The sequence below is a fragment of the Poecilia reticulata genome, linkage group LG10 (assembly GCF_000633615.1).
Source record: "Poecilia reticulata strain Guanapo linkage group LG10, Guppy_female_1.0+MT, whole genome shotgun sequence".
NCBI classification, from domain to species: Eukaryota; Metazoa; Chordata; class Actinopteri; order Cyprinodontiformes; family Poeciliidae; genus Poecilia; species Poecilia reticulata.
Genome location: NC_024340.1, coordinates 25,589,625 through 25,616,640, shown reverse-complemented (window position 1 = coordinate 25,616,640; position 27,016 = coordinate 25,589,625). Strand labels below are relative to the sequence as shown.

The following is a 27,016-nucleotide window of genomic DNA, read 5'->3' as shown; positions in this document are numbered from 1 at the left end:
TTCTGTCTCATTTTATTATGGGGGCTAAATAAAAGTCCTGGGATTCGCCTTCTCCAAAAGTCATGTGACTCTCTCTAAAGTGTCATGTGACATGGATGAAACAGCCAGAGCTGTTTTCAAGGAAGACTTTGTCTGGGATTTAATCTCCTAGTAATGAAAAACACACACCTCTTTAGTCACAAGGTTTGTTGTTTAGGTTTGTTAGAACCTTGTGTTCATCTTCTTTAAGTGAGGTTTATTTGTATGACACATTTCAGCAATAGGGTTTTAGCTATAAAAACATTAGACCATGTACAAACAAACCAAAAAAAATCACTACATTACAGTAGCAAAATAAGGAAGAGCGACAAAAAATTAGTAGCTGCTATTTAAAGAAACTCAGGGTTCCGCAGTTTTCTTTAAGTTTGTTTCAGAATATTGGAGCATAAAGGCTAAATGCTGCTTCTTCGTGTATAGATTCGATTCTGGGGATGCAGAGTTTAGACTTGAATCAGAAGGCCTGAGTGGTCTGGAAGGTCGATATAATGACAACAGGTCTTTAATGCATTTTGATGACAAGCCATTCAGTGATTTTAAAGTCTATTTTCTGAGCTACGGGGAGCCAGTGTAAGGACTTTAGAACTGGGGCAGTGTTCTGGATCAGCTGCAGCTGTCCGATCGACTTTTCAGGCAGACTTATGAAGACACAAATTTTATGCCTGTTCAATAATAGCTGTAATAACTGCAACTGTACACTGACTCTTGCTTGTTCCTCTTTAGGTCCAAAAATAATCATGCCAGCTTTGTTTCTGTTCAGCCTGAAAGTTGCTATGAATTGAAGGAAAAAAAAACAAAACAAACAAAAAACACTTTTTTTTTTTTCCTTTTTCGAATCAGAATATTCTCTGTCATTGTTTTTAATGGTGAATTCAAATTCTGCAGTCATGAACACAAACTTTCAGCTGAATAAAAGCACTATTTATTGTAATTAAACGACATTCATTCTAACCCTATGAAAACGGACCAAAACCCACTTTTTGAGGTGGTCTCGGTCCGTTTCCAAATAAACTCCGGTGCGGTATGCAGTGAATACACACTGAAACATCTACAGGAAAAATAAAACTGTGGTGAAAAAAAGGAGCCCTTCAGTGTTGCTAGCACTACTACTGCATGACCTGGTTGTGCTGAAATCGTACCTCATYCTCGGTTTTCTGCTTAGCGATGCTGCTGCCAGCATGTTGTGGGTCAGGGCACGCAGAGCATCTCGTCTCATTCAGCATGCAGAACACATTTGCTGGCACTGTTCCAACATTAGCTATATCACATTGCAAAACCTGTACTTGAGCTGCTCTTGACATTCAAAAAGGTAATGCAGTTGTAATTACAGCACAAATGGGGACAGCAGAAATTCAGACTTCCAGAGTTTGTTTTTTCCAGGTATGTGCTCTCTCCCGCACCCGTCCTTTCTGGCCCAAAGAAGCAATGGTCGTCACCACGCATAACTTTGTTTACAAATGATAGTCTGCTTGCAAAAAAGTACAATGTGAAAACAAAATGCAACAAACAAACAAACAAAAAACTGATATAAAGTTACATCGACAAACTGGCATGAACATTTTGCTGACATACAAAGTATTGGTAGCCCCCTTTGAAACTTTCTGGTGGCGCCCCTGACTTAGTCTGTATATTAACGCACTTTCGAGAGAAATACAAATGTAAAAAAAATAAAAAAATAAAAAAACGTTTGGGGTAATTCCAGCATCCATTTGCGATAAATGCTTTCCCACAATAGTAGGACACACAGCACGTCCAGGCCCCAATAATCTGAGCAGTGACGAGGAGCGGATGCAGATAAACCAGTGCTCCTGAGGACTTCAGTGTGCTTGCATGCGCATATGAAAGGGAAAAAATGTGCCGCGCTGGCGCCTCCTGAAGACAGTTATGGGCTACTGCCGGTGCTCAGAGCTGCAGAAAGAGAGGGGCTTTCTCACATTTCCCGATCTCTCCCGGCCGAGACCGCCACTGTGCCGCTTCCACAACACCGCCGACAGCGAGCCGAAGCGACGACCTGCACCCAGCGTGCTCTAAAGCCGTATTCAACCAAGCCAGCTCCGGCCCGGAGCAAAAACAAGCTTAAACAAGGTGAGTACATCGACACACAAGGCGAAGCCCGATCGGGGTTGCTCCTGTTTGGCTGCTACAGCACGGAGAAGCTCCGCCGCTCGGTCTCTGAGGCCGGGGCTCGTGTCTGGCGCAGACGGAGATGAGGCCAGCCTTTTTCGGCCCGACTCTCCCGGCTGGAAACACAAAGCCCCGGCGGCACGGTGGAGGCTCGACGCGGCTTTCGGTTTGCCTCGTCGGGCAGCGTGAACCGGGGGGAAGCTAGCGTTATTGTTGACGCTTTCGTCGGGTCGAAGTGTCTGTGCCCCGGGATAGAGCTGCGTGTCCGGCTGCTGTGCTCTGTGATTTATCGTCGGAATTCCTTTATGGAGTCGAGTCCCCGTAGTGCAGCCCGGGCAAAGCAAAGCAGAGCAAAGCGACACCCGAGCAACTTGTTTTTGTAACTTTGTAGCAGCCTGGATGTGTACAGCGTTATCTGCTCGACTCAAGTTATTGCTAGGAATCCGAGACATGGTGTAACCGTATAGGTGGAGAAACTGCTTTGTGTTCACATTAACATCCAGTTAGCCTGCAAATGAAAGAGGTGGACAAAAGATTAGAAAAGGAATGCAATGAGTGCTGTAACTTTCCATTAGGCTCGGATTGATCTGGGGGACTTGGCTCAATTATCATCTATGATAACAGAAGGGATGTTGGCTGCATTTTTAACAGGGTCTTATGTCAGAACACAATATTTAATTCAAAGGATTATCATAACTCCCAAATAATACCAAGATCATACAATCCCAACACTTCAAGATAATCATCAATTTGCAGTATTGCCTTTCAAATTAGTGTTTGCTTGTTTGTTTTATAAAAGAGCACCGCTTATAAATCAGGTGTTTTTCTTCTACTAAGGATTATGACATCTACAAGGAGGGGAAAAAATATCCTGCAGATTATGTGACATATGAGATATTAGTTTTGGATCTAACCACTAATTATTGAATTATAATATTAGATTGATTAGAGTATCAATCTTTCTTGTTTTTACCACACACAAGAAACAAATAAATGGACAGGCATTGAGGTATTGTTGGTGGTGGATGTGTTTATTGACTAAAAATACTGGAGTTTTTAATGCATTTAATGAAAGTGAGAAAGAAACATGATTAGAGCTAAAATGTGCTCGCATATCAATTTTTTTTTTCTTTTTTGTGGAGATGCGTTGATTTGAGTTTACGATCGATACCATTTACAGATTTCTTTTTAACTCTGTGATAAATAAATGGGAGGAGAATGTGCTGCAGTTTTTTTTTTTGATTGAGAAAGTTTTCGATCCCACAGAAAAGGAAGGAATTACAAGCATGAGAGCATGTGTCTCTAATCTTTATCTGGTCTCGGCTGCATCAGGTAACACGGGGTTGATTAATGTATTCATTAACCGAAAATGCCTCCAGTTGTTAGTGTTGATGCATTTAATGAATAGGAAGCAAAATATTAGATATATTGGTCAGGATTGTGTGTGGCAGGGGGACAAGGAATTTCTGATTTCAGTTTTACGTGCTCACAGAATACAGACATTAGTTATAAATACACTAAATATGTAAAGGAAAAAGCAAACTGTTTGGTGTATCTCTAATTTCTATTAGTACAAGAATGAACAAACTTGTGAAAATGTGGATTACAACGTACCTGAAGACTAAATCTGTGCTGCTGAATAATCTTATAGATGAATTATGAACTTTGAGAACTTATGCACATTTATTACTCAAGATTATAATTACTGAGATGGAGTTTCAGTTAAATTCCCTGAATATGAGCAAGGCAAAATCAGACGTACTGTTTGTAGAACATGATTCACCTACATGAGTTTTTCTTTCTTTTTTTTGTTTGTTTTGTTTTTGTTTTAGAAAGTAGCCTTGTTGTCGTCCCCCCCACACCCCCCACAAATCCCCCCCCCACAAAAAAACAAATTCAGTTTTAGTATGTTTATTGCAGTCTCTTTCTGTCTGTGTCTCTACAGGTTGATAAATGCCTGCAGTATGGCTTTTTTTGTGGTCTAAAATAGGAGCAAATGTTTGCCTCCACCTAGAGCTGCATCTATTAAACACTACAAACACTTGACTCTGCTCTGTAGGAGGAAAAAAAAAATAAATAAAAGGGCCGTCCAGACCTGCTTGAAATCTTTTGCCTTGGGGGTGTATGCGCATGCAAACGCGCGCACCCAAGTGAGTAAGAGATTACTGAAGAAGAATGACTCACGCTCAAAATGTATTTGGCAAAGTCACAAGGACTTTTCCCTGCGTTTTCGCCCTCAGCTGCAGAGCAAATTCTTGCAACCGCAACGTGCTCGTCCCTCTGGTTTCATAAGATTTATTATTTGATCAGTGTTTCACATTATTGTTATCCTCCAGCCATGTGTCGTATATCGCATGCTCCTCCCTGTATTTGTTAGTGTTGTGGCTGGAGGGGGACGGAGCGGGATTGAGGGAGATGTGGTGGTGGTGGGGGGGCATGTGGGCTTATTCCATTTGGAGATTACTGTCATTCGTTTGTCAAATTTGCAGAGAGCCGAATCTCAAGTTGTGGTCTGTTTATTCGAGCCAACTGTTTGTCTGGTCGTTCTAAACCTCCATCTGACTGCTCCCGCTGGCTGCCAAGCATGCTGTGGTCTGGCGCTATTAGTTGATGAAGGCTGCCACTGCCGCTGCTGCAAGCATTCGATCATATATCGGCATGTTTTTTTTTTATTTATTTATTTTTACTCGGATAGACCCGCGATGTGATGCAATCGAGTTGCACCGACTTACCTAAACATACAGGTTGTCAGACTCTATAGGCATGACAAGAAATTTATGTTTTGTTGCAGCTGAAAGGGAGGCAGAGTAAAAAAAAAGAAAAATGTCTGTCATTGTTATCTCCACATCAGGATGTCAGTTTAATCGTGTGCAGGTGCAGTAATTCTACCATCACATTTAATGCTAAGCAGAGTAATTGTTGGGAGCTACAGGGCCCACAACATGCCAGCTCTTGTATTTTTCCATGTCACTGCCCCTTGTAGGCACTCTCAGTGTGTGGGGAGCAGACCTCTCTACAGAGTGCGGCTCAGGCCAGGCATCTTTCCAAAACTCGAACCCCCTCCTCCGTCTTCTCTGCTGGGTATAAGCGCGGCTTTGTGCCTCGCTACTCCTCTCCGATGGGTCTTATTCATATACTACTACAACACTTCGTGCTCCGCTAGATAGTAGTATCGACAACTGGAAGCTCTCCCAAAATATCCCGCTGTTTTGACAGACAAACTCAGATGTTTCCTCATTAAAAATCAAACTCTTGGATTCATCCACCAGAATGCAAGAGGCAGGCTGCAATATTGCTCCCCGTGAAGCAGCTTGTATTTCGGTTCCTGAGCATGGGCTTAACAGTCGTGAGGGGTGCAGAGGAGTAAATACATTTCAAACAGCTCAGCAAAACCCAGTATTAGCCAATGATCCGATAGCATCTGTAATCCTCAGGAAAACCTGGAGAGTTGTCTTTTTTTTTTTTTTTTTTTTTGAATGGTGCTAGCCTCCACTAGACAGTTGGCAGGCACTAAGGGGGTGGGGTGGGGGGTGTCCACATGTGTGACCGGCTGGCCAGGCTAACGGCGAGGCTGAACGCCGCAGTATGCGGGCAGATCAGATTACTGAACGATTAGCTGTGGCCTCCTATCCGTGGCCCAGGGAAATGATTTTCCACTGTCATAATTCCCTAGACTGAATTACGCAGGCCAGTGACTCACAGATACTCCATACTATGGGCCAGAGTACAGCGTGGCATAACTGTTGCTCTCTGGAGAAGGGGAGATATGCGCTGCCATTGTTGCACCAGAGAGCAAAGTAGTTTTCAATCATTGTGAGCCTCCTTCAGCAGATGAGCAGCGGGTACATTTTAGCGCTGGAGCAACTAATCACAACTTTAAGAAAAATGTAATTAAGATGTTATATTGATATTTACGCAAAGGTATGAAACAAGAATGTATTATATTGTGTGGTTAAATTGAATTGAAACATGAAGTCTACGATTCTTCATACTGTTGATGAGAGATGCACTGTTCAGAATCCTGTGGCCATTTTCTGATTATCTGGTTTCTCGTAAAGCTTTGACCTGCTGTTGCAGATTTTAGCCGATTCTGGAGCCGTAAGAAGATTTGCATTTAGAATATTTTTTTTTCCGTAGCCTTCATGCTGTGAGTGCTCATTAATTATTTGCGTTAGCAGCAAAGGGATTCTCACACTGTGTGTGTGTTTTGCTGAAATATGATTTGTCATTACAGTGGTTGCTGAGTTGACTTGTTTTAAACTGGCTTTGGCATCTAATCGTGATTATTCCAGTTTTGATTGCTAGAACAACGATCTCTGTGTGTAGATGCAGGAGGACGCAGCTCCTTCACTGGAAATCCGGCATTCTTCATGACAGTAGTTAAAAACATCAAAAGAATAAAACAACAAAGCAACTTTGCTGTACTTAGGCCTGTCACGATAACTAATTTTGCTGGATGATAAATTGTCCCAGAAGTTATTGTGAAAAATAATAATGTTGTTATTTTGAGATCAATTTCAAGTAATGTAATGGTAATGGCATATTAATGTATGTACACCCACTCAAAGGTCAACACAGTTTAATTTCCAATGAAAATTTAACATTGGAACTGGAAGATATTTTAAACATCCAAAATGAATAAACAAAACAACACATGTTTGTTTACATGGACTAGTTGAGATCAATGCGCCAGACTGAAATTTTTTGTCATCCAGTCTTTGATAGAGAGACAAACAATGAATAAACAATCATGCAAATGGAAATTATTGAGCTGGTTTTAATTCATCATATGATCAGTTGATTTATTGCTTGTTGTGACGGACCGAGCTGTACTCTCCTTAGCCTTCTTGTTATCCATCCGAAAGTCATGCTTGCTCTCATTCTCTCAAAGCTTGCATAAACTAAACTTCTCATCATGTCTTAGAAAATACAGTTTAGTTTCCTTTTAAAGAGCTTATTCTTCTTCCAAACTTGCATTTCTTTTTCTCCCCCTGCCAGCTAACCGGCAGTGCGCAGCAAGATCCGGGAAAGCGACGACAGTGTGGTACTTCATGGTGAAAACTCTGGCCACTTCAGCAGTTTTTGTGGCATCATGTTAAAGAGACTTTTAAACCAACGAATGGTATAGTGTTGATGCTTCAGCAGCTTTGCCGTAACATTAAGGATGGAGAAGAAGAACGGAAAAAAGAAAAAAAACATGACAACTGGGCGATGAGGCAGATTAAATCTAGCTGCCCTGTGGTATCATTTTGGTGAATGGAAGCAAGACAGAAAGAGGTGTGGATTTGGACAGGCTAGCTGTTGGAGATGGGACCATGTTTCCAAGGTGCATATCCCCTCCCCGAGGCAGGAATCTGATACATTCCACGGGCTCCTGTATCCTGACCAATAATGGTGACCGGGGTGTAGCGTTTCATCAGGTGCCACATGACTGGAGCTTAAGTGCTGGGAAAGTAAGCACTATGTCATGGGGGCTCACAGTTGGCCAGCTCTGGTTGCTTCACAGATCAGGAAATGTGCCAGGAGAGGTTATGTGAGATATGGATTAATGTTTGTCAGTAGAGGATCTGGTGAATACAGCAGCTCAGCTTATCACATCCATCCCCCTCTCAGCATTGTTAGGTGCATTATGTCACCCATTAAAGGTGCTCTATTTTCAATATTTCGTTACCGCATTAGCCTCCATTTTGTTTTAATGAGGCCCTTAGTGGCAGCCACATTGCTCAGTAATTCTCCAGCCAGTGATGTCAGGTGAATAACAAAAAGAAAGCCACGTCACTGCACTTTATAGCTTCACCTGGTTTTATGCCACCATTTCACATATAGTTCTGTGCTTTGAGCAGAGTTTTCTTTGCTCTCAAGCTCTTGAGCTAAAGGCTATTTTTACAGCGAGACAAGAAAAAAAAAAACGCCCCATTTTATTTAGCGGTCAAAAAAACAAGCTGTCGGGTGTTAATGGACTTCACCTCAGCCATTCCAACAGACCCTCGGGCTACTGCGCGTTCATGAGCTCGGCTAGGGAGCTCTCGGCTGTGAGCCCTGTTAATGAAGCCATTTTCAGAGATGGAGAGATGTGGTAATGGGAACACACCACTCCACTGCAGGATATTCTAACCCCGTCCTCATCGTAAGTGCCATCATTCAATGGATCCGATTAGATTCTTCTTCTTCTTTTTTTTTTTTTTTCCTTTGTCCTTTTAGCTGTTTGGAAGGGTCTTTTTATCACAGACCCAGAGTTGGAGATGTTTATCTGAGAGATGCTTGAGTAAAGAATAAAGATTTGCCTAGCTCTTATTTTGGCGAGCATTAAACAAGTCGCATTTTGGGTGCAGATTTTCCACTTTGTGGGAAAGGAAGCGTTGGTGATGATGCTGTTGTAGCAGTGGATGAGCAAATATTTTCCTCCACTGCGTGTTGGACTTGAACCTCGTATTATCAGACCTAAAGTTCAGTGAACTGAACATGGGGAGAAGATTGGTGGAGGGGCCTTTGTGAGTTTATGCAGTTGTCTGGTGGCCTCGGCCGAGTGCAAATACCACTCTTACCTAGCTTCAAACTGTGTGCAATCTTTCCTGTCCATTGCCTCAAGCTGAATGCGGTGTTATTCCAAATAGGATGTTGGAAAAGCACACCCTGCTAAATGCGATCCTGCACACGTGGGATCAGAGTTTCAAAACAAGTGAGTTTTAACTAAACTGAAGTAATCTGGATGTAGTTTTTAATTGTATTAATGTTGATCCACAAATCAGCTTTTAGTTGAGTTTTTAACCTGTCGTGAAAAATGCATGGTTTGAAAATGTTGCCAGGTTTTTGAAATCTCAGAAGTAAAGAATCTACATTCTCTAGCGGATACACATGAAAAGTGCAATTTTAGTTACTCTAGCCATTTGGATTGCTAAGATGACTACCAGTGTCAAATGTCAACAATTTAGTTTTCTTTGAAAAACATTTCTGCAACACCTGGGAGGCAAGGAGTTTGAAAGTGCAGCAATGTTCTTATGATTTTACATCGGTTCACCTTTTAATGCTTTCGGACAATTAGTGCATGAGCCATTCCTTTTGTATTCAGAAAAAGAAGGTCTCACATGTTCAGTGAGCAACTGGACATAAAAGTGTTCAAAAGCACACTATGGAGTATGTGATAAAATATTTACAATGCTTTTATTTTACATGGTACTTTGAATAAAATCAATAACGAACAATGTGCTGTGTCCAAGGTTGGACTTCATCAGGTTCTTTATCCGCTGCGGTGTACGCTCCAGCTCTGTTGCACCTTAAGAGGCTTACTAGAGAATTAACCCTTCAACAAATATCACATTTGATTATGGTCCGGAGGAAAAAACAAACAAACAAACAAAAAAACAGAAAATCTGAAAAATCACACAGATTTGGTAAAGTCAGCTCTGCTCTTGATAAAAAATAAATAACCACTTATGACAGGAAGGCTAATCTCGAATTTTAGTACAAAGAAATTATGTACTAATTTCTTTGTACATTGCCAGGAAGAGCCAATATTCAGTTTTATGATTGAAGCAGTTTTAATGTATTTGTGGTAGACATTTTATTTTTGCTTTAAAATGATTTTTTTTCCAGGTTGATCTAAAGATGTGAAATACATGTTTTATTTAAAGGGAAAAAAATCTGGTTCAGTGTAACTGGACTGTTCATTGTAGAGTATACCAATGGATTTTCTTTGATGAAATATTAAAGAGGAAATAAATCCTGTAACATGCTCTATATTTAGAGATTCTCTAATAAAGGCATGGAAAAAACGGTGTCTCAATATGCCACCAAAAAAATGAAAGCTGCAAAAAAATACAGTTTCTTTTTAAGGAAATTAAACTTTTATGGCTTCATCAATGAAGAAAACGTATATAGAACTGCCAGCACATCTTATAACGGTATTCATGTTTACACGTCTTTATCAAAAAGCAAAATAGATTTTTTTCCCCCTCCTTTTCTTAATAACTTGTAATGAGGCTGAAACTCTTGTATTGTATTCTTGTACACCAAGAAGTGCTTTGTTACACCGTTTTAACCTCTGTGATTTTAATGGATTGGGTCAAACATTGTTCTTAGGGATTACACAGCACCACAAAATGCAGCTGCTGAATTTAACTTTTTGTTATAATCTTCAATAGCCTCAAAGGCACACTGTGGAGTATGTGATAAAAAGGATGCATTTCAGTGTTTGCAAAGTTATTGGATTCCAAGAAACTGTACCTGGTTTAGTGAGAAGCGAGAGTGTGACCAGTCTTCCTATTTTGCAGTTTTGCATTGTTTGACTCTTTATCCCGAGGCTTTAAAGAGCTATGAACGGATGCTGCCTTGGTGGAAATTGGCGCTCAGTGTTTACCTGGCAGTTAGTTCGCAGTGAGACTCAGAAGAAAGCCAGGAGCGGACGCCTACGCAAAGGTCAAGCAGGGGTTTCGGATTTCCTTTGTTAGCCTGCGATGACAGAAACTGATTGTCTGCAGGACAACTGTGCTTGTTTAAAAACATGCATGTCTCTGACCTCACTGAGTCTCTCATCTGCGAGCGTTTTTACAGTCCCACCAGGGCCGTAAATATGTAGCTGAATTTCTCTCACTCACCCTTTCCTCCCCTCTCCAAAGCCTCTCTGGGCCAAAGCACCAGCTAGCCGGTTGACGTCCGGTCGGCTGCCGTTTCTGAGCGACGCTGCGTTGTGAACAGTGGGACTCGTCCTGGGATACAAATGGACATTAATACATATGAACAGCTCAGCCTTCAATCTAACCTAATTGTTGTGTTGCAAAGATAAGTGCTTAGCCAGAGATATGGATCATTTCCATTTTAGATTAGTGCATGTCATGCACAAATGGACCTAAGCTGATGACATACCCGCTTTCTAGCTCGAGTTGCTGGGGTGGAAAGAAGAGCAGACCCCAGAATGGAGGTTCTGGCAGCTTCAAGCGCACCCCTCCAGTGATCCGCAACAATGCTGTCTCATCCAGCCTGGGTGGTACTGGTGTGTGTGTGTATGTGTGTTTGTGCAGCTCTTGCCCCTGTCTCTGCGGGACAGGTGCTGGCAACCTGGAGGTCAGCACAGGCACAGATGGGGCAGAAGGAAGACTGGAGACTTTGAAAGACAACAGCAGGATGAATGAGAGTTGCTTTGCCAGGTTTTGAACACTTTTATTCAGAGGGGCATCTACAAGTGGGGTCCATCGTGACAGTCGGGTGGTTCGACAGCCGGCTGCCCCCGAGCGGAAGAACCCAACAGCAGAATCTTTCTGTTCTTACAGAGGAGTTCTGAGGCCGTGCGAAACTTAACTAGAGGAACTTCAGTGAGCAGTACAAGCCTGCAAACACAAACAGCAGTCTACCCCCTCTGTGAAGTGTTAAGTGGCCGGATATAAGCGGTGAATGGAACACAGGTGTCTGGACCAGGCTGTGTGAGCCCAGCCAAAGGTCTGTTGTTTGTTTTCTCTTGGTAATGGCCCCCCAACTCTGAGCTGCAGCCCAACCTGGGCTTATTGGATCTCAATGGGCTGAGGTGAAGCTGTGGAAGTGATTCAGAGATCTGATCAACTAATTCATTCTGCAACCCCACAACCTAACTATGTGGCTATTTGAGGTGGGTAATTATTAGATTGTTTATTGTTACAAAGTGGGGGGGATAACTTTTGTGATTACATTTTTACCAATAATAGTTTAGATGCTTTTTATTCAAGTTTAAGAACAATGAGAAAGTAGCTAGGGGGGACACAATTGCAACAAAAAAAGTCCTAAGTTCTTTCTGCTTGCATGTTCTCCCCTGTACACACATTGGTTCTCTCCAGATTCCTCACACAGTCCAAAAACGGTACCGTCGGGCACCGTGCCTCTGACCCAATGACCACTGCAGATAGGCACCAGCAAATRTGCAGCTCCGTTCTCAAGTCTAAACCCGACACTGAAATTCATGTTAATATTCCACAACACATTGCTATAGCGATAGCGTTTTTTTTTTCTTTAAACATTCCTCTTTCTTCTTTTCTTCCTTTATTCTGCTTTGCTGCTCATCTACCGCAGTAAAGCAGCCTTTTGAAGTCGGAAAGGCTGTGGCTTTACTGTTTTAGTTCTCCGAGTGCTTGTGTGACAGGTAGTGAAAAGCTAGAGGCGAGTAATGGGACTCGAATATAATCCACGACTGTCTCTATAGTCGACGCCCTTGCTTCTTTCTTTTCTCCCCAAAAGAGGCCTCTGTGCTGCCGTCCATCCGCTAAGCTCCTCTTTGTCAACTAACAGCCCAAAGGTGCGCTGTGGGGTTTGAAGGACCAACAGAGCTCCATCCTGCACACCCCCACCCCTCTGGGAGAGCAACAGGGTGAAATAATGGCTTGTTAACCCCCCAGCTACCTCTCAGTTTGATCGTTGCATTGTGAGGAGTGGCGACTGTCCTCCACGCTGATGTGATTGTTTGAACAACCCCATGGCCTCCCCAGATGGCCGGGCCTCAGAGCCGGTTTATGATAACCACGCAGTTAATATCTGGCCTACATAACCGTCCTCCTACATACTTACCCCCCTCCCCACCCTCCACCCCTCTTAAACTCCACTCTCATTTCTCCCAGCCACCCTCTGCGCCATTGTCTCCAAGTGCCCCTGTTTTTATTTCCCTGTTTCGCTCAACTTTTTCTTTCTTTTTTAAATTCCAGAATCTATTTCTTTTCGGGCCCCCAGGCGTAGTGGGTGATAGCTAGAGACAGTGTAGCAAATTAAATTTCGTCTCACCCCCCTCCCTATTTTCTTTCGCTCCCTATGGACTTTGGCACGATGGATCAGTGCAAGGAGAATGGGAGTGTGCAAAGAAAGAGGAAAAAGCCCATTTCCACTGCATTACTGTCTCATTCCTCAGGGTCTAGAGTCGAGCTACACCAACACTTCTATTGCTTTTCTCTCCCTCTTTAATTTTCCTTTACTAGCTCTATCTCGCTGCTGCTGCTGTTCTTCACACGCGGCCCTAACCTGAAGGTCTCTGCTCACTCGCTACCACTGCCAACACACAGTCTGACCCACTTTATTAGTTTGGCTCTAGTGAATCATTAATCGAGGTTATCTAACTGTTCCTGTAATGATTCTGCAGCGACTCCCGTGTCAGCCGCTCTGTGTTCTTAACCAATCAAGCCGTACCCCGGCATGCTTCCCCCCTCTACACATTTGTACTCCATCATAATATCTCGCAGGAAAAAAGGGGGGGGAAAGAAAAAAAAAAGCATTGTTCCTCATGCTAGACTATATGTTTAATAGGTGTGCCATGCACTGTAATATGTCATTGTGTCAGAACACAATACGAGGACTAAGTGCCCTGAATGCAAATTAATCTTGCAGGATGGCAGCGGCTGAATGGAGTGTGGTTTTTGGGGGCGATGAGGAGAGAGAGAGAAGGGAGGGACAGAAGGAGGGCTAATAGTGGCGACAGGGAAGCGAGGAAGAGAAAAGAGCATGTGAGGAGGAGGAGGTGGATGGAGGAGGGAGGGTGATGTGTGGGATGTAGTCATGCCAGGCCCATTCATCATGCAGTGCCTGCTGGGATGCGCTGGGGTCAGTCCCGCACAACACAATTACAGCCTGTTCTGGTGTGTTGTGCTCGGCACCACTGTGTTCTCACTGTGTTCTCACTGTGTTCTGTTGCCTTTGTCAGGGGTTTCTCTCTTCTAGCTCTCTTGTTTCTCCCCCCCTCCATTTGCATGTTTCTCCTCTGCTCCACTTTGTTTGCGACCATTATTCTACCTTCTCATGTTTTCCTGAACTCAAGTTATCGCTGAAGCACGTCTTTGAACTAAACGTCTCAATTAGCTGCACGTTTTGTTTTTTTTTCTCTTCAGTGTTCCTCGTGCTCCACTTTCTTCTCGAAGAAAGTTAGTTTTTTTCTTTTGGCTCATGCACTTCCTGCAACTTGCACCATGCAACGCTTGGTCCTCTTTGATCCACAACCACAACCTTGTGATTTATGCATTACCTGGGCTCTGGTTATGGAGGTTTGAGATGCTTGTAAGCATGTTGTTTATCCTTCCTCCCTGACAATCCTCCACAAATCCACAGATGTTTCCAGAAGGCTGTACATGTCTGCTGTGCGCTTTAATGTTAGTTGACTGCGTATCCCGATCACGAGGATGTCTTTCCCTTTCCCCTCCATGTCTGTTATGAGAGCAGTGAAAGGGTTTTCTCCTGGTGGTAGGCTTCAGGTGGTCTGGAGGGCTGAATGAAAACATCCCAGAAAGATCCGARCGAGAAAATAAAAATCTTGAAGTTGAAGGCTGTTTTACACGTCTTTGTTAACGCTGTGTGGAGCAGAACTTTGTTTTCCTTTGTTTTCAGTCTTCGTTTGCTGAAAACAAAAGCGGAAAAGAGCACAGACTTGGTATGACAGATCATCTGGCTGTGTGTTTTTTTTAAGCATGTCTGTACATAATTGATTATATTATACRGTTGTGTTCATTCAGTTTTTTTTTTAATTCATGCCTTGTTGGCTTTGAATGCTTGTTGTAGCCTCAGCTTAAAGATTTCAGGTCAATAATTTTTCCACTGATGCTCTTTTAATCCCCAGTACTGTTTCCCAATTGTCCTACAGTGACGTTTGCTCCGGCTTAGTATCACACAAAGCAAGAAAATGTTAGACAATTCTAGAACAATATAGACATACGCAAATTATTTTTTTTAGATTGATTTTTCCCATCATGCATTCTGTAAAGCTCCGACCCCCTGATAATGATTTTTAACAAATTCAATCATTCAATCTTTCAACTTTCTTGACAGGTTGAGAATCTAACTGCTATAACAATGAGATGTTTTTGCAGATAAAACAATTTTCCTCCAAACAGCCCAAGGTTACAGAGCTGTCACTGCATCATTGAAAATCTGCTGCTACATTAAAACCCTCCAGGTTGTGGAACAGAGGGATCTGTCCAAATAAAAGTCAGCAAAGAGAATTCTAGTAAATCTCCTTTTCTCATAAACACTTTTTTTTTTTTTCCATAAACATGGACCAATTCCTACAAGGGTCGTTTGTAGTAACACATGTTTAAAACAATATTTGAAAGGAAGAAAAGCTCAGATTTTTTCAGGAGCCTGAAGAACTCTTTGTGTCATAAATTATTATTTTTGCTGGAAGCATAAGAGACATCCTACCTTGTGCGCAGTCAGTGTTACACATTTCTTCAATTTATCATGATTTCATTTTTATTTCAAAACAAACATGCAATGATTATAAGGYAGATGGTTTAAACCATCCCTAGCATTTAATACTGGCATTGTGTATTTGATAGAAAATGTGCTCTGTGTCCACCATTACTGGTAAATTTCATAAAGACTGCCAACATTTCCACATCCAGCATGTCCCATTGGGCTCCATCACAGCTGTCTGTATCGGTGTGCAGCATGTGAACTGCGTTTCAGGGTGCAAGTCCATCACCACACTCTGCTGAGGTTTTGCACAAAACTTCTATGACGTTTGTTGAACAGCTGTAGGGATGAAAACTATTCACAACATACCTTGGATCCTGTTTGGATTCTCAGCCTTATGTGTAATTGAATTGCCACGAAATGACAAAATCCTCACTCCAGAGATGTGTTCACTGTCTTAGAAGAAACAGCCAGGTTTTGCTATAAAGTCGTGCAGTGTGAAGATTGTATTTTATTTTTGGTGTTTTTTCAGGCATTTGATACAGAGCGTAAACTGTGGTTCAGCTGTTTTTTTTATTTATTTATTTATTTTATAAAAGACAGAAGTACCCAAAGTTTCCAGTGGTGTAGTCAGAAATGCATTGGGTGGTGGCTTGGCAGATGGGAACTAATAGGAAGCCCAAAGATTGAAAGAATGGCAAAATAGGGCCAAAATATGCAAGGCAACTGAGCATCTGGAAGCAATTTGAAACTATGGATTGTTTTCAGCGGGATCCGTATCAAACTACATTATTGCCTCTCATTTCTGACTCTTTTAGGTTTTGTTCTACTCTTTCAAACATCGGAAAGTCTTCCTCAGACTATTACGGTACTTATTTTAATTGGAGAATTAATTAAAAAAGCCAATCATTGAGTCTTAGTCGTAGTTAAACTTGATTGGGTCATAGACTTTTTCTATAAGCTGCCGAATCTTCCTAAAGTACTCCAGCAGTCTAAGGTATTCAATAACTCCCTGAAGAGCCGTTGATTGTTGCATTAAACATGCACCACATGCTGCACCCGCCCCCCCAACTCAAATTCCATCAGAGAACATGTCGACCTACGCAAACGATAAAAAGGTAAAGGCTTGGTTTTGAGATTCATGATATTGGAGTAAAAGGCTTCSTGTTCCATATTGACCTACCAGTGCATTAGACTCATCAGATGCCAGCTGRGGTCACAGCAGGCGGCAAACTTTCGGCTACTGATTCAATCCRGAGATGGTTTTGTAGCAGAAGTGAAAGGAAGCTGGTGATGAAACACAATTCATTGTTTTTCCTTTCTTCTGTGTAATTTGCCACTACTGCCACACTGCTTTTTTGGGGGGTTTTTTGTTTTACATTTTGCTAACATATTCAGGTTTTTGCTTGCACCGTAATCCTTTAATTTTAGACCTTTGATGGTAAGTTTGTAATGGTGATAAAAGCCCCATTGTGTTCTTGTATTGAAGAATTAGGCTTGCACAATTTACTGAGGTTCTGTTATTAAAATTACTTCAAAGGGATAGACTAGAAATGTTGATGTGAAGCTATGTGAAGTAACCATTGCCCGTTTCCTCGCCTTTTAGTAAAAATAGGTGAGTTTGTAGAAAAGTAAAGAGATCCTCAGAGCAGTAGGTTTTTTAGCCAAATTGACTCCCTTTTTAAGCTGTTTTGCCAGCTTACAGCAACTAACCACAAATGCTTTGGCAAAAGATTGTCAGTAAGCTGGAAGCTGTTTTCCTGAGCCCCAATCATCTGATTGTTAGTCTGTTTGGATAATTACCAAAGAACTATGAGACTATACCTCAGCAAGAATGACAGCCTGGCACAAAATTTAAATGTTTACCCTGTTCGACTTGAAAGAATCTGGATATGGAGAACGTCTTTTTGACTTTCATAGCCTTGATTGAGGCAAAACATGACAGGACACGCTCTCAACCGACAGCCTGTGCTCTTGTATCAAGAAAMTGCGTTTTTGTGAAGACAAAACCGATGGGTGTAAAACCAGTTGTTAAAGTGGACTGATGAGTTGCAGCTGATTATGTAGATTCATACAGCCAGCAGCGTAATAATGTGCAATAATGCCGACCTTGTGTGGCTGAAAAAGTAGATACAAACTTAGCTGGAAATGTTTAATATTCAATAATACTGCAGTTTGCCTCACAAATTGGAATAATTTCACTTTGAGTGGGTTTATATGCTTAAAATCACCTATGGTAGGTTGTCCATCATGGTAGCACCTAGTCTTCCTCTGCTATGAAGACGTGTTTATTTGACYAATTTGACTATGTAGTCTAACTGTGACATGATGTCATTCTATTACAAGTAAGGGATCCATCACTGATTAAAGACTTCATAGAAATTATTGAAACAACCAGAAAATAGTCATGCAGTGGCAGCTAAGTAGACTAACTGGGGGATCAACATGATGGTGACTACACTTAACCATTACTAACTGGAGTCTCATCTTTCAAGGATCAGCCAATATTTGAAAAAGTAACACACCTTCACAGCAGGAATGGGTTCATAGTGAATTTTGACCAGGAAGTTAACAYAAATKTATCATAATTGTAACTTGCTTGCTTAAGGCTAGCAACAAATTTGGTGCAGTTTTTAAAGACTGCACATAAAGCACTAATGTTGCATCATTGSGACACCCTAAATGAACTCTAGTATTATCCAGACCTACTGGATGGAAAAACCTTTCGTTTATGGTGGTAGACATTGTGATGCCACTGAGGTCTAACCGCTGGTAAACAAAGCCAAACATTGTCTGCGTCTGACATTAACAAGTCATTATGCTCCTTTTTGTAACCCCTGCAGTCAACAATAAGCCCAGTGGTATTGTATTATCTAGGACAAGCTCTACCTAGGTTCCATGGTAACTGGTTTGCTAAGTACACCTGCTCAGGCTCCTCCCAAATCTGCACACACAGCGTCCCGTCTGTCATCTTCTTGTCTTTTTGCGAGCCCTAATGAAGCTCTTGAGATGTGAYGACGTGCCTCACATTTCTCTCCATGCCTAATTGTGTTGATTTGGAAGCTGATTTTTTTTTTTTTGTGCGATGGTGGCTCACCCCTCTACATTTAAGGAAACAAGAGTTTTTGATGGATACAACACAGATAAAAGGTGACTGGGATTGTTGTCTTCCTAGGTATGGTTGGGGTGTGGTGATATCTTTGGAAAAAATACAGTGAAAGAAATTACTTTTTTTTCTTTATGTACAATTTTTGTAAAGCGGTAGAGAAAGTAATTTCAGATTCTAGTCTTGAATGTGCTATGTGCTTAATCAAACCATCCGTTTCTGACAGAAAACACAATGGAAAACGCTAGCATTCATTACCACCCTACATGCTTCCTTCTCAGCAAATCACCATTCTGAATAGTCTGAAATTAAAGTCTTCTGAACTTGAGCTAATTGCCTTATAACTTCTTTTCTATTATTATTTCAGCACCCTCCAAAAAAAAAAAAAAAAGCTGTTTTTGGGCGTTCACTGATCTCGAGTGCTCCGGGTATAAAGTTCAGCTAAAAACAAAAGCTCCAACCCTTGCTTCTGGAAATTTCTTGGCAATGAATTAATGATAAAGGTTTTAAAGGCAACACCATTAGAGAAGCTGTTAGCAGTGAGCGGGCTGCTTCTTCATTGCATTTTGCAGAGCAGGTAATTTGATGTGCCAAAAAAGTGAAATGCATTGCACTCACTCTCCGTCCTCTCATTTTCTTCTTTCTCCTTCCCTCTGGCTACCAGTAACAGTGATATTAACCTCATCACCGCCTCGCTGTCCTCACATGACCCGAATGTCATCTCATATGAGAAGTGGTCAAATGTTTTACTGCTCAGGGTCTTCAGCCTCACTGGAGTTCTTAATGCATTATGGCTCCATTACTCGGGGGCGGGTGGATCAAATAATATATTAATATCGTGTTGCGAGCTGTCACACCCCACTTGGGTTGAAAAGTACTATGCCAGCAAAATTTTCTGCAGAGTAATACCCTGATAGACTTTTTTTTTTCTTTTTTTTTTTTTCAAAGTCAGCCTTAGGGCTTGTTTGATTTTATTTCAGATTCCACTCCATTGCCAGTGACATCCACACCACTCATCCCAAACGCTGACCGCCATCAGCACACACAGTTCCCATACTCATCCATCTGACAGAGCCATCCTGACGGCCTGCGCTCGTCTCTGTCGCTGAGTGGAGCGCGGACTTGTCACCTGAGGGAGAAAACTGTATGATGGAAACTTGTATCCTCTGCGGTATGCGAGAGACGCTCAGGCCCCACGTTGCCTCGGCCGACGGCTCCTGTGCAGACAATAAACCCCAAAGCACGTCTCTGTTACTGGAGGAGTTATGTGGCCGGGAAGGACGCTTACTGTTCGCGCAGAGCTTTTTATACCTCTTTAAATCTAAATTTGGTTTCTGGTGGTTCGCTCACAGTGGCAGTTTAATGTCACTGTATGTAAATGTGTTTGCATATACAATTATCCAATTTAAATCCGGAGCTTGTATCTCCTGTGGAAAAAAAAAAGAAAAGAAAACGGTGGTAGGGGGAAGAGCTCATCTTCAAACTCTTGCATTTTTTTTTTAAAGACGCTGGTTAGTGGTCATGGTTTTAATGACTATGGCAGCTTGTCTGAGGTCAGCCTCTTTGTAATGTTTATGGCTGGGTGTCAGTTTTTTTCCCCCCCCTCACTCCCTGAAACTCTAGGCTTGAATTTCTTGAGCGCAGGATCCAGTCGAGTGCATTGCAGTTGACACAAAACATCACATAAATATACATTCTGCTTGTTGTGCCAGCATTTTCTTTGGCCAGTCTCCACGATGGGGGGATCTGCCAATAAGTGTCATTTATGATCGCACAGATATAGATACAATTATGTTAGTCAGATTTACAAACTAACCACAAAGTAGTTACATCATATGCATAGCCAGACAGGCTGCAGCCTACCAGCCAAAGTCTACTGGCAGCATTAGCCCTCCAGACAGAGAAAAGACGGTCAATATATGCTTTTACAGTAGGTTTTATGAGCCWGTAAATTGTTTACCTTCATGCATCTATAGCTCAGATCAGGTATTAAGTATAATCTGAAATCTGAAGCCTGCAGATTTACTGTCACTGAACAATAATCTGCAACTGTAGGTTTGGTTGAAAACCAAACAATCACTGAAATGCAGCTGGGGGATCAACTACAAATCCCCATTGTTTTTTTATTTTATACATTGATTAATTTCTCTAAGAAATCACAAACTGTCTTTTAAAGAATCTGCTGTGGAAAAATTTAATACCAGTTTGAGTTATACATAATTTTCTTCTTATGATCTGTTTCTAAGGAGCTGGATCTTTGGCATATCTGCCAGAGAAAAAGAAAAGAACATTTCTTAATCTTTTCAATTAGTTCTTAAAGGAGCAGATTTATAAATTGCAAGTCAGAATTTCTATATACGGTAATAAAGTTGCAAATGTGTTTTTTTTTTTTTTTTTTTTTTTTTTTTACATTTGTAAGATTTGTCCTGGAATTGAGTCTAAAGCATTTTGGTTATTAGTGGAATGTGTTTGCCTTCCCTGGCTTTACTGCATCACAGCCTGACCAGTGTGTTGCACTTCGGTCTGTGTAGGTCATGTTGATCTTTAGTTTGCAGTTTTRTCAAACACGGTGGCAGTGAAAGACTTGTTCCTCATTTAGAACAAATCCCTGTGGCGAGATGTACATACTTATCTTGAACTCTCCTCCCAACTGTGCAAAGCTTACTGTTGGAATTACAGGAACTATCTGTAAGCACAGTTGACGATAAGGTGACGATTAGGTCCACTGACACGCGTGCGGTCCATGCTAGTGGACACACTGCACAGGCATGTGCTCATTATAAATTAGAGATCTGTTTATATTAAGTTCAAAATCAAAAATTAATAAACATACAACTTTTCTTGCATAAGTTATTTGCCAGTTAAAGTTGGTGTAAAACGTTTTAGTTTTTTTTTTTTTTTAGATTTTTTGATATTTTGTATCTTGACAAATTTCAACGTTTAGGTGAATTCAATAAAGCTGATTCCGTTAAACTGGTAAAACGCATTCTTCTGCAAAACGGCATGCGTTACAAATCTGCTCTGASGTTTTAAGAATCAAAATAAACTCCACATTTTTAGTTTCATTTTACTTGGAATTTAAACTTCCCACTATTTATCTCCAAAAAAAGAAGATAACTTTATAACTGACTGAACTTTTTTGTCTTCTTTCTCGTAATTTATCTGCAAATTTACAGGATTTTATTTTTAATTCCAGCAAAACGTCTGTTATCACAAACATCACCAGAAAAGGAAACTTTGCTGTGTGAGAAGTGAAACATCTGCAGTCACAAACATCACCAGAAAAGGAAACTTTGCTGTGTGAGAAGCAAAGAATCACTTCTTCTTTTTTTTTATTATGAGAACTGCTAACTTAAATAAGAAGAGACACATTTCTCGGTTGTGCTGTTAAAGCTCAGGAAGAGRCTCCGAAATGTTATCAGTTGTACGGAAATTAGCTCATCAACAACCAGTTGGCATTTCCTATCAGATAGTCTCATTGTCCTCTGTGTCATCAACCGGAAGAGAGCAATCAGTAAAACCTCAGAGGGAACACACTGGTTGTGGGTTCTGGCAAAAGTCAGAACTCCCTATCTGGTATCTTGGTTCACAAATTTCACAAATAATCAAACGGTCTAATTCTATTTATTGGACAAAGTTTTCTGTAGACAATTTTGTCCGAACACAACATGCTCCTGGTACACTCAGTTCTAACAGCATTTATTATGGCCATAGAGCTGAGATATGGTGGCGTAATCACATCAGCATGTTAGAAGTTACTCTTATCTCTTCACCTTGCATAAATTATGCAAAATAAAGTTAGTTTTTTTTTCTGTTGCTTTGAATATATTTGTATTCAGATTTTAGAACTAAAACATGTCATTGATGGCTCACAGCTTAATATAAAGATGTATAGAGAAGTCATATTTTTGGAAAAATAACTGATACAGTATTTTATCATCCGCTGTGGTACTAACTGCCAGTAAAACATTTTAACATTAACATAATTTTACAAATTGTGTCAAGTTATGTTGCTGTTTGGTTAGCTCTTCAAACCAAAGTTCCTCCTGAACTTCTGCTATAATAATGTTCCTACTGAAATTGTTGATGACTTGGATGTGAATACTTTGCAGCCTCTTAGAAATTTCAAGCATTGCCATTAGTTTACTTTAATTACCATTAAGGCAATCAACTTACCTGCCCTTCTTATTCATGACCTTTTAAATTAAGAKATGTTAAAAAGAGAAAAATTAATTGGAGAAATGATTCTTCAAATTTATTTTGGAATTTCAGGAGTTAAGATTTAGTCAGTGCAAAATATTAAACGTCATGCAAAGACGCTCATTGTTCATACACAAAGAAATCCGACATGTTAAACAACAGGCTTGATAATACTTCAGGTTTGCAAGCTGGCTTTGAGTGCACGAAAACGGCTTTTTCAAGCTTGATTCCGTATTTAAATGCTTCATCTTTCAGAAACGGTGAACGYGGCAAGACGTTCTCAGTAAATAAATGAAGTCTGACTAATTTGTTATGTCTCACTGGAGTGCAAAATACAATTAAGATGAGTGAAATGTCAGCGCAAGGCGTTCATGGTACAGTTTTCAGAGTACTTATCTTCTTCTGGGAGAAGGAGTGACAGTGAGATGAATGGCGAGACGCAGGTCCTCTCCAGCCGCTCCGCGCAAGCAAAGTGTCACAGATGGACGGTGAACGTCACCCCGTCACTTCTCTCCACCTTTCCGCAGCCTCTGCCTTTTGCCAGATATGACTGTGACATCACCATCCGCCATCCTCCATCTCGGCTCTCCGCTCTCATCAGCTGCTCGGCTTTAATTAGATGAAGATGATTTCAATAAAGTTACTGTCGTCCTCACTCCCATTAGTTATATTAACAGTCAGATTCCAGCTTCTGGAGTCTCCTATCCTCCGCGTTTCACCGGGGGGCCGATCCTGCTCTTTTCATGGATCTGTGTAACCTAGTTACTGAGGCCCAGCAGGGGAGGCCAATCAATTAATGAACAAAAGGAGCCCGCTCAGTGAGCAGCAGCACAAGTCTGGATCTATAAACAGGGCGCTCCCAAAACATGGTTGCTGTCAATTCAGTGCTCATCTGATGGATGTTGTTTTGCTTTGTTATTTTCCCTGTGTGGGTGTGAGGCACTGTTTCGCTATAGTGTCTAATAAAACTGGAGAATATATGTTACTTGAGTGCAGTGGAAAAATGAGATAAATGTAGCTCTGCTACTCAGTTATGTAAAGAAATTAGAATCACAATTATATCGATTAGTATTGAAGTCATTGTTGTCCAGAATGGTTACACATGGAACTAGGGAAAAAATAAAACTAAAACAAAACAATGAACAGTTATATATTTAAGCATGTTATGTAAAATTATACAAAATAAGGTTATCTTGATGCATAAAATTTATTTATTTATATATATATATATATATATATATAACAGTAAATCAATTGTGCATGCATATTAAGTAACTTTGCTGGAGAAGAACATACTTTTCGATCCTTAAGGAGTAACCTTACAGAACCCTTTTTTCACTCACACAGCTCGACTTGACTCAACTTTACCTCTTCATGGTTCGAGTGGTTTTTCATTACAATTGAGTAACGACACTAGCAGGTGGGGTCATGATGTAGTGGGCGGCAGCTGCCTCCGAAAAGTAGCGCAACTTAACCTGTACACGACACAAGCGCAGCGCAACAACRCCGACTTGGAAGCTATGTTGAACTGTCTGTGGCTTTTTGTCTGACTCAAAACAGAAGAGAGCCAGAAAAGACTCCGAAGTACAGGAAAGTGTGAGAGTGGCTCTTATGGCATTCGGATGTAATGCCACCGACTCCAGCCAATCAGTGACGTGGTCAGCTCTTCTTGACTGAACCTCAGTGAAATAGGTTCTGAATAGAGGCTGGTACCATGTAGTAGTACCACATAGTATTTTCTAGCGGGAAACCTTTACAACCAAGTAGAGTCATGTCGGGCCACGCTGAGTAGGCACTATTTCGTTTTTCTTTTTTCTGCAGGCAATACTTTAGTAGCATATATTTGGAAAGAATTACTGTGATTAAACCTTCAAGCTTCTTATTTCAAACTGATCCTGAATATAATATTAGCCTAGTTTTTGACTCCTGTGCTGCTCATATGTTTTGCCTCTTATGCTATTTGTATGGATAGCCAGTCTTCAGTCTGACTCTTCTTGTAATTTTCCTTAATTGGAAACGGTTGGATTTGTCCGTTTCATATTAGCGATAACTGCTGATGGTATTACTGAAAGTGCAGGCTCCTTTCATGCTGCACGCACAGTCTAGATCTTTTACAATAATTTTTTTTGTGAAGAATTTTCAAAAGTCTGCCAACATCCAAATCTTCAGGTCTGACTGAGCCTTTTCCAAACAGACTCCATGCTGTGAAGCCCAGGGTGCTTCTGCTAAACACTGACTTGAAGAGGTGAATGTTTATGTAATCTTATTCTAAGATTCACATTTTTAACTTATTTTGTAAAAATCGGTAATTACTTTGGTATTAAATCTTTTCATTTTGTCACAAAAGACAAACTTTGTTGATTGTGATTGATTTGTAAAATAGTAAAACATTCACATAGCTTTCTGTTTTCTTAACTCATCAAAGGTGTCTTCACAAACATGAAATCAATGGTTATTTGAGTTAAAGCTGAATATCAGGCCGTTCAAAACACCAGCTACATCTGAGCTACATCTCTTCTCTAATCTACAGGAAAAATTATTCAAAATTTCAGCAGTTATTTTTTTTTTCTGTTAACATGTTAGCTGTTGGGGAGTTAATCTAAAGAAACAGACAGGTGTTCACAGGTTAAATGTCTATATTAAGAAATTGCCTGAGGGCAACAGGCTCATTTTGATGGGTACCTCTCTTCTGAGTGTTATCCACCTGTGCTTGTATGTTATCTTTCACCACTTTCTCATCTTTTCTTTTTCTCAATACCTCTTTTCATACCAGTTAGTCCCATTTTTTTCCCCCTTTGCAGCTCACCTCTCTACCCCCCCACCCCCATCCCTCAGGTCCACCCCATATTCTGTGCTATCTTTTGTTTCTCTAGCCTCCTGGTCTCTTTATCATCTCCTTTCTTAATCCGGCTATTCGTCCCCAGCGTCCCCCCGTCCTTGGAGTTTCCAGCCCTGTCTCCTAGTGTGTGAGATCAGGGAACAAGCTGTTGTAACAAGCTGCTGAATAATGTAAGCTCAGGCTATAGGCCAGAGTTTCAGTTAACCCTTTGATCTCTGATCACACGATGGGTTAGGTAGACGCGTCACAGACGAAGCCAGACAGCAGAGGAAACCTGCCCGGAGGACTTTTTGCTTCCTCCTGTTGGTACCAAGAGGCTAAAATTTCCCCATCCGGTCTCTTTGTCGACGCCTTTGTAAGCAAGAACGCGCTGAGTATCCCCATCCTTTGTTATTCTAACACTGATGTATAATTAAAGGGTTAGAAAAGGCCAGGCTAAATAATTTATACCACAGCAAAGAGGCTGTGGCTTTCTGAACTTTATTGTACTACGTATTTTTTACTTGTAGAGCAGATAAAAAGTGAAATGTTTGATTTCTTTTTTTTTTTTTTGTATGGTCAGCACTGATTTAATATGGAGCTGTGTTGTCATTCTTTCATTATCTTTAGTTAAGGAACATATCTCATTATTTTTATGTCCTATCCCTTTTCCAATTTGGTCGGGTCACAACAAAAAGAAACAGAAAATAATAGCTGAAAACTGCCTTAAAATGAAGACTGGCACCACTGGCTTAGTCCTGTGGGCTTAATGCGACGTCTCTAGCTCCAACATGAGCTCATGCAATGAAGTCTTGGCAATTGGTCCAATGAGGGGGAGGAAGTAGCATCCTGGACATCTAATATTTCTTCTGTTTAGAGGCTCATGGCATGGAAACTACAGGAACATTAGCCATTATTGTTGTTAAACTAATGCTTTCTTGACGGTACAGTTAGTTTGCTAAGAGGTTAGGGCAGCATGTCTGACCAGCACCAGATGGCAGAATTGCTATGTAAGTAGGTAGCCTGGCAAATTAACTAGCTAATATAAGCTAGCTATCAGTTTTATAATATAAAGAGCAGAATAACAAAAAAAGGACAATATTCTGTGCCAAGAGCTCTAATAAAAACTTACTTCAGAATTACTCTAGATAGTATTTTCCTTTAATTTTTCAAAAGACTCCATTGTCGTCATTTATATCTTACACGCTTCTTGTTTTGTTTGATGGGTGGCTACAAAGACATTTTTCTGTTCAAGAAGGGCATTTGAAATTATTCTTCTGCGTTGCAAAACACTAGAATTCAACTTATTATTCATTTGGTCCATTCTCTCAATATTTATAGAATCTGTAGCTTTAAAATGTGACCATTTTATATTCTAAGATTTTTAGTGTTTTGCAGTAAAATCTTAAACTTTATTGGAGCTGTACACTGGTTTGTATCAATCAGCTGATCGAGTCATGCGTTTCTAGTCACAAAAGACCCCAGCTAGCACATAAGGCCTCATTAACTCTTTGTAATCAATACAGATCCCCCTCTCTTTAAGTGCTCCTAGTTAGCTTTCAAGCCTCATGTCCTGAGGCTAGGGTGTATTGATCTGTCGCTCT

The 27,016-nt window shown here is 40.9% G+C and overlaps 1 protein-coding gene across 1 annotated transcript in view; it reads left to right on the top strand.

Moving 5' to 3' along the window:
• The first annotated feature begins 933 nt into the window (after positions 1–933).
• The window catches only part of ndst1a (N-deacetylase/N-sulfotransferase (heparan glucosaminyl) 1a), a 62,092-nt gene continuing 36,009 nt past the window's right edge, over positions 934–27,016 (top strand). Inside the window, exon 1 of the mRNA XM_008420157.2 lies at positions 934–2,121. The gene's annotated coding sequence lies outside the window, so the exon portion shown is untranslated. The remainder of the gene's footprint in view (positions 2,122–27,016) is intronic.